The 7,573-nt window shown below is 56.1% G+C and overlaps 1 pseudogene; it reads left to right on the forward strand.

Annotated features, from left to right (window-relative positions):
- The first annotated feature begins 407 nt into the window (after positions 1-407).
- On the forward strand, positions 408-7,263 carry LOC111532743 (annotated as a pseudogene).
- The last annotated feature ends 310 nt before the right edge of the window (positions 7,264-7,573 follow it).

Genomic DNA, 7,573 nt, shown 5'->3' on the forward strand with positions numbered 1-7,573 from the left:
CCCCACCGGGGGGCCCAATATGCTGACAGAAGTTACATTTGTAGTTGTAGTGCTGCATATACATGGGTCCAGTTAGAAGGCTTTGATTCTTTCTAAAGGGAAAGGCATCTCTGAGGGATCGCTGAGCTGACATAGTCTCCTCAAACCATGCTGTCAGGTGGGCGACAAAGCAGGACAGGAGGGTGATTTCGTAGGAGAGTTGGGCCACGGGCCTGCGTGTTCTCTCTGTCCCCATAGTGCCGGAGTTCCTACGTGCTCCAGGCCCCAGGTTTCCATTGCACATAATTCTCCAGGGCTCATGGCAAGCTGCACCAGGGACGGGGGTGGGGATGCGGGGACCCTGCCCCCAGTGGACCAAGGACTCACTGCTGGACTCTAATCTGTCTAGGTATTTTTGTGACTTGCAGAAATACCTCCACCTTGCCTGGGCCTGGAGCCACAGGAGACCCTTCCGAAGGTGAGGAATGTTCTGGAACAATGCAAAGGAGCCAGCGTCCTGGGGTCTCTGTGCGGCATCCAGCAACGTGAGCTTGCAGGACCCCGAGGAGCCCTCCTTCTGCTTGGAAGCTGCTTGGAAGCTGAAGACGACTGGGAGGATCCAGAGGCCCTGATCTCACGGCTGCTGTTCCTGAACACCTCCGGATACAAGGCCAGCTTCCGTGGCCTGTACAACATGGCTGAGTGGCATGTTCTGCAGCTTTAGCGATGAGGAGGAGCTGACTGGGCGCCTGGCACAGGCCTGAGGGGCAGCCAAGAAAGCTGGCCTCCTCATGGCCCTGGCCAGGCTCTGCTTCCTCCTAGGGCGGCTGTGCTGCAGGAGGCTCAAGCTGTCCCAGGCCCGGATGTACTTTGAGGAAACACTGGGGACCCTGGACAGCAGCTTCGGGGACCTGTTCCAGGTGGTGGCTGTGTACGCCAACCTGACCAGCATTTACCAGAAGCAGAACCGGGAGAACTGTACACAGGTGGTTCCCAAAGCTATGGCCCTGCTCCTGGGGACGCCCAGCCACATTTGCAGCACCGAGGTGGACAGGGAGCTCCTACAGCTGGTGCTGCAGGGGGCGGTGGGTGGCCAGAGCCTGCAGGCCAAGGCCCGGGCCTGCTTCCTGCTGGCCAGGCACCATGTGCACCTCAAGCAGCCCGAGGTGGCCCTGTCCTTCCTAGAGCGGCTGCTGCTTTTGCACAGGGACTCAGGAGCTCCAGACGCTGCGTGGCTCTCAGACTGCTCCCTGCTCCTGGCTGACATCTACAGCTGCAAGTGCCTGCCCCACCTGGTGCTGAGCTGTGTCAAGGTGGCCTCATTGAGGACACAGGACTCGCTGGCCGGCTCGCTGAGGAGCGTGAACCTGGTGCTCCAGAATGCCCTCCAGCTCCACAGCGTCCCCACCCAGACTTCCCACTACCTCAGATGAGCGCTGGCCTCCCTAACCTCGGGCACAGGCCAGGCTCTGCGTGGCCTTCTCCACGCCAGCCTGGCCCAGCCGTACAGCCACCATGGCTACCACGGCCCGGCCATCACCTTCATGACGCAGGCAGTGGAAGCCAGTGCTGTTGCCGGAGTCTGTGCCATCGTGGACACCCTGGTGGCCCTGGCCTGGCTGCATGTGCTTCATGGGCAGAGCCTGGTGTCCTTGAACATCCTGCAGTCTGTCTAGGATGCAGTGGTGGCCAGCGAGCACCAGGAAGGTGTGATTGCCAACATGGTGGCCGTGGCTCTGAAGAGGACGGGCCAGACAAGGCAGGCAGCCGAGGGCTACTACTGTGCCCTATGGGTGGTTTGGGACCTGAGCCAGCGGAGGAACCAGGCAGTGGTGCTGGCCAACTTCGGGACCCTGTGCCTGCATGTAGGTGCCAGCAGGCTGGCCCAGCACTACCTTCTGGAGGCTGTGCGTCTGTTCTCGAGGCTTCCCTGTTTGGAGTGTGGCTGAGACTTCACCCACATACTCCTGCAGCTGGGTCACCTCTGCACCCGCCAGGTCCCAGCCCAGCAGTGCAAGGGCTGCTGTGAGTAGGCCCTTCTGGTGGCCGTGGAGATGGACCACTTGGAGAGTGAGTGCCCTAGTTCCTCCTGTGTGACTTCTGGGGCCACTCGAGTCAGGGCACACCTGGGGTTTGTGATTCGGAAACAAGTGGTGGTTTTTCCACCATCGAAAGTGCTGAGTCATGGCCAGCAGCAGATGTTGGCAAGCGCCCTGGAGACAGGCGGTTCCCATGCAGGGCCAGGCCCTCTGTGCCCTACTGGGGCAGCCAGCTCTTTCAGGTTTGCTCAGGGACCATCCTGCCTTGAGCACGGAAAGTCCTGCGTGCTGGGAATCCCTGGCCATAACCCTGGGATCAAGGCAGGCTCTGCTGAGCTGGGACTTAGGGCCCCTCCATGAGCCAGGCCCTGAACGCCAGTTCTTGTGCCTGTGTTATCTGCTTGGTATCTCGGCAGCCCTGCGCACCTGTCATCCCACTTCACAGAGGACACAGGGGCGGGTGATTGCCCAAAGCCACAGAGCAGTTCATGCAAAAGCAGCTCGTGCAGAGTATGCCAGGCCCCACCCACAAATGGAGCTTGTGGGGTCCTCGGGAAGCAGGTGCTGAGCGTGGGAACATGAGCTTCAGGCCAGAGAAGCCACAAAAGGGTGAGTGGCGTGATGGCGGGGCAGCACTTGGCCCCAGGTTAGGGAAGCCTCTTTAGTCTGGGACCAGAGGGTTGAGAGGATTTAGTCAAGTAATAGATGTGGATGAGGGACTGGTGGTGGGGGAGGGGCTGGCGGTGTAGCCTGTGTGAAGGCCCAGGGGTGAGCGAGTGGGAGTGAGTGAGCGGGGATGAGTGGGTTGTGAGCGGCAGTGAGTGAGTGGTGGTGAGTGAGCGGGAGTGTGAGCGGGGATGAGTGGGGGTGAGTGAGCGGGAGTGTGAGCAGGGATAAGTGGGGTGTGAGCGGGGGTGAGTGAGCAGGGCTCATACAGGGAAATGCAGAGTTGGGAGTGGGTGGGTTGAGTGCTGGATGGTGAGAAGCTCTTCTGGAGAGCTAAGCAGGGCCTGGGGCCTCAGTCTGTGGCTTGGCCTTTTCCCCAAGAGCACTGGGGAGCCATGGAGTGCTGTCGAACAGTCACTGCACACTGAGCAGTAAACGGACAGTAGGTGGGCAGGGCTGTCTGAAATCTAGGCCGCAGAGAATAGATGAGGAAGTTGAGTCCAGGGAAATGGCTGAGACAAGGGATACTGTTGAGTCCCCTCTGCCTTGCAGTGCTTTGTCATGGCACAGTGAGACCACTCAGAGGTGCCTGCTGTGGCCTGGACCAGAGCCCCAGGGGCTGTGGCCAAATCTGCCCATTTCCCAGCACAGGCCTGGCACCCACTCCTGGCCCTAGGAGGGATGAGATTTTGGAAAGGACCGTGTGAAGGGGCCCCGGTCCCACACATCTGCCCAAGGAGGGGTGGGGGTTCATACCCAGGCTTCTTCCCCAGGGGCATTCTCTGACTGGAAGGAGACCCTCCAGGAGCCCAGCGCCCCAGCCCCCACTGCAGCCTCCGGTGGCTCCTGGCACAATAGCCTGCGGCACCTCCTCCTACGAGGCCCTCCCCAGGGTGCTGGGGGATTCAGACTTGGAAATGCAGGCCAGGGAATAGAGATCATGCGTCCCTGTCTCCCCACCCTGCGCTGAACGGTCGAGGAGACCGAGGGTGGAGTTGATACCCCACATGCTTACTTGGGGTCATTTTTGAGTCACTTCCGGTAGTTCGTGTCCTTCTAGGAGTTTGGCTGTTGTGTCTAGATGGTCTGATTTGTTGGTGTACAATTGTTCGTAGTGTTTTCATGGAATCCTTTTATTTCTGTCAGGTCGGCAATAATGTTTCCTCTTTCATTTCTGATTTTAGAAACTTGGGTTTGTAATTGTGTATTTATTTTTATTAGAGATGGGGTCTCATCATGTTCCCCCAGGCTGGTCTTGAATGCTGGCCTCAGCAATCCTTCCACCTCGGCCTCACAAAGCGCTGGGATGACAGGCGTGAGCCATGGTGCTCAGTCTCTGATTTTAGTCGTTTGTGTCCCATCTTTCTTTCCTTGGTCAGTCTGGTGAAAGACTTGTCAATTTTGTTATTATTTTCAAAAAACCCACTTTTGGTTCTGTTGACTATCTCTTTTGTTTTTCCATTCTCTGTATTTTTACTTCCCATTTCCACTCTCACGTTTATTATTTTCTTATTTTCTTCCTTTTATTCACTTTGGGTTTAGTTCGTTTTCTAGTTTCTCAAGGTGGAAGGTTAGGTTTTCGATTTGAGATTTTTCTTCTTTCTTTGAATGTAGACATTTATATTTATAAATTTCCCTTTCAGCACTGCCTTAGCTGCATCTTGGAGTTTTTGATACGCTGTGCTATTTTTTTTTTTTATTTTTTATTTTTTAGGTTTTGCTCCATTGCCCAGGCTGGGGTGCAGTGGTGCAATCTTGGCTCACTGCAACTTCTACCCAGCTTCAAGCCATTCTCATGCCTCAGCTTCCCGAGTAGCTGGGATTACAGATGTGCACCACCACACCCGGCTAACTTTTGTATTTTTTTATAGAGACGAGGTTTCACCATTTTTCCCAGGCTGATCTCAAACTCCTGGACTCAAGCGATCCTCCTGCCTCGGCCTCCCACGATGCTGGGATGACAGACGTGAGCCACCGTGCTGGCCCGGACTGTGCATTTGTTTGCATTCTTCTCAAATTAGTTTTCAGTTTCCCTGATGGTCTCTTCTTTGAGTCACTGGTTGTTTAAGACTGTGTAATTTCCACATATTTTTGAATTTCCCACTTTCCTTCACTCTTGATTTCCAGTTTCATGCCAGTACCGCTGAAGAACACCTCTGCTTTGGTCTCAGTCCTTCTCCATTCACTGAGGCTCATTTTGTGGCCTGGCACATGGTCTGTCATTGGGAATGTCCCATGGGCACTCGAGAGGACTGTGCATTCAGCTGTCGTTGGGGGGCATGTGTGACAGATGTCCATTTGGCGTACCTGGTTTCCGGTGTTAATCTTCGGAATATTTCTGACACTAGAAAATCAGAAGCTTTCCACTGTTCCCAGCACCGTGGCTTTGGGAGAGGCCAGTGAACCTATGGTTTTGGAGCCTGGTTGCATGAGAGAAGCACGTGTGGGAACCCCATTCCCCCAACATGATGCCATGTGTGGCAGACATGACGCTTGGCTTTGCTCTCTCAGGGTTCCATCTGCGACAGAGGCTACTTGTGCCCCTGGCCTCATCAGCTCAGGCTGAAGGCGGCCCTGGTCCTCGCCAGAGGGACTTTGTGAAGCAGAAACAGATGGCCTGGTGCAGGGGCCAAGCCTGGCCAGGACCTCGGCCCTGGGAGTTGTAAAGAAGGCCGGCCTCTACCATGAGCATCTGCACCAACCTGTGCCCACGTCACAGTGTGCTTGGCGTCTGCCCTGGCACAGGTGCATGGCCTGTCTGCGCTCAGGCTCCCCGCCTATGGGGCCCAGGTTCACAGAGGTGTGAAAGAGACAAGCACAGCGCAGGGGCCTCCAAGCCCAGCCAGCCTCGCTTCGATACTGGGAGGCTGACGTCTTCCATTTTGTCTTCTGCCCAGGCCAGCTGTGGGCCGTCCAGTGGCTGTGCTACTTCTACAGCGTCGTCATGCCCAGCGAGGCCCAGTGTGTCCTCTACCACGAGTTCCAGCTCTCCCTGGCCTGCAAGGTGACCGACAAGGTGCTGGAGGGGGCAGCTCCTGGAGACCATCAGTCAGCTCTACCTGTCCCTGGGCACTGAGCGGTGAGGGCTGGCTTTGCAGTGGTAGGGGTATGGAGGTGGCCAAGGGGGTTGGGGGGGCAGGGCAGGGAGGGGGGCACAGGGAAGCTGGCCCAGGGCCCATCAGCCCCTTTCCTTTGGATCATTTGGTTTCTTGGCATCAGATGCTTTGAGCTGGTGGGTCTGGGGTCGTCCCAGGGCTGCTGCTGGCTCGTGAGTCCCAGCTTGAGCCTCCCTTGTTGGGTCAAAGGTCATCTCAACCCCAGCAGAGGCAGTACGGGCACTCTGGGCTGTTCTTCCTACTGTGGTGGCTTTTGTCATCTGACCTCTGCCTGCCCCGAGTCTTCACTCCTGGCTTTCATCTGTCCCCTTAAGTGTGACCACAGCAGCCACCTGTGGCTTCTCTCCCACAGAAGACAGAGCCAATTGGGTCACCTGCTTTCCTGGGGCAGGGTTTCAAGGTCTCACGTCCCATATGTGGCCCACTCAGCTTCCCCCGAGCATCCTGACCTGGTGGGGTAACCATGGCCCTGGCCACCCCACCCACAGGGCCTGGTGACATTACTGCAGTCACAGCCCCTCGAGTGTCGGACTTATTGAGAGAGCAGGGAAGGAGCCAGATTCCATGGGGACCCGGGAGACTGGCTCCAGTCTTGGTCTCAGGTTCACAGAAGGAAAATGGGCCAGTGTGCTAGAGCCATGCTTCTCAAAGTGTAGTCACTGGACCAGCAGAGCAGCATCTATATCACCTAGGAGCTTGTGGCAAGTGGAAGTTCTGGGGCCTGCCCCAGGCCTGTGGAGCCGGAAGCTCTGGGGGCAGGGCCAGCAAGCTATACAGACAGGCCTCCGAGTGACTGTGATGCCTGCACACCTTGAGAACCGTCGGCCTAGATAGCCTGTGAACACTAACGGCTCCTGGGGCGTCTGGAGAAGACTCAGGCCATGTCTGGGAGGCAGGGGAGATGGACTAGCACACTCCTCCTGCCACAGGGCAGCATGATGCTCGATTCCCTCAGAAGGATGTCCTTCATCTTTTCCATGCCGTGTGTGTTCACCCTGGCCCTCCCAGCAGCCTGGGAAGGGCAGAACACTGCACATACAAGAGGGCCGTTCGCAGTCCCCACATTCCAGATTCATCTGTCACCAGACCCACGGGAGGAGGCAGACTGGTTCCAGGAGGATGAGAGCCCTTGTTCTGACACCTGTGTCTGATTCCAGGGCCTACAGATCCACTCTGGACTACACCAAACGAAGTCTGGGGATTTTCATTGACCTCCAGAAGAAAGAGGAGGCGCATGCCTGGCTGCAAGCAGGGAATATCTACTACATCCTGCGGCAGAGCGAGCTGGTGGACCTGTACATCCAGGTGAGTGGCAAGGGATGCAGGAGGGCCCCTGTGCTGTTCACTCTCTGTCCATCCATCCATCCATTCATCCTTCCATCATCTATTTACCTGTTCATCCTTCCATCCATCTATCCATCATCCATCCATCCATCCATCTGTCCTTTCATCCATCCATCATTCATCTATCCTTTTATCATCCATCTGTTCACCCATCTATCCATCCGTTCACCTGTCCATCTACCCATCCATTCATCCTTCCATCATCTATCTGTTTACCTATTCATCCTTCCATCCATCCATCCATTATCCATTCATCCATCCATCCATTCTTCCATCATCTTCCCATATATCTGTGGGTCCTTCCATCCATCCATCCAATCATCCATCCATTCGCCTGTTCATCTTTCCACCCATCCATCATCCATCCATCCATCATCCATCCCTCCATCCATACATCATCCGTCCATCCTTTTATCATCCATCCATTCA

Source organism: Piliocolobus tephrosceles, unplaced genomic scaffold, assembly GCF_002776525.5.
Source record: "Piliocolobus tephrosceles isolate RC106 unplaced genomic scaffold, ASM277652v3 unscaffolded_40780, whole genome shotgun sequence".
Taxonomy (NCBI): domain Eukaryota; kingdom Metazoa; phylum Chordata; class Mammalia; order Primates; family Cercopithecidae; genus Piliocolobus; species Piliocolobus tephrosceles.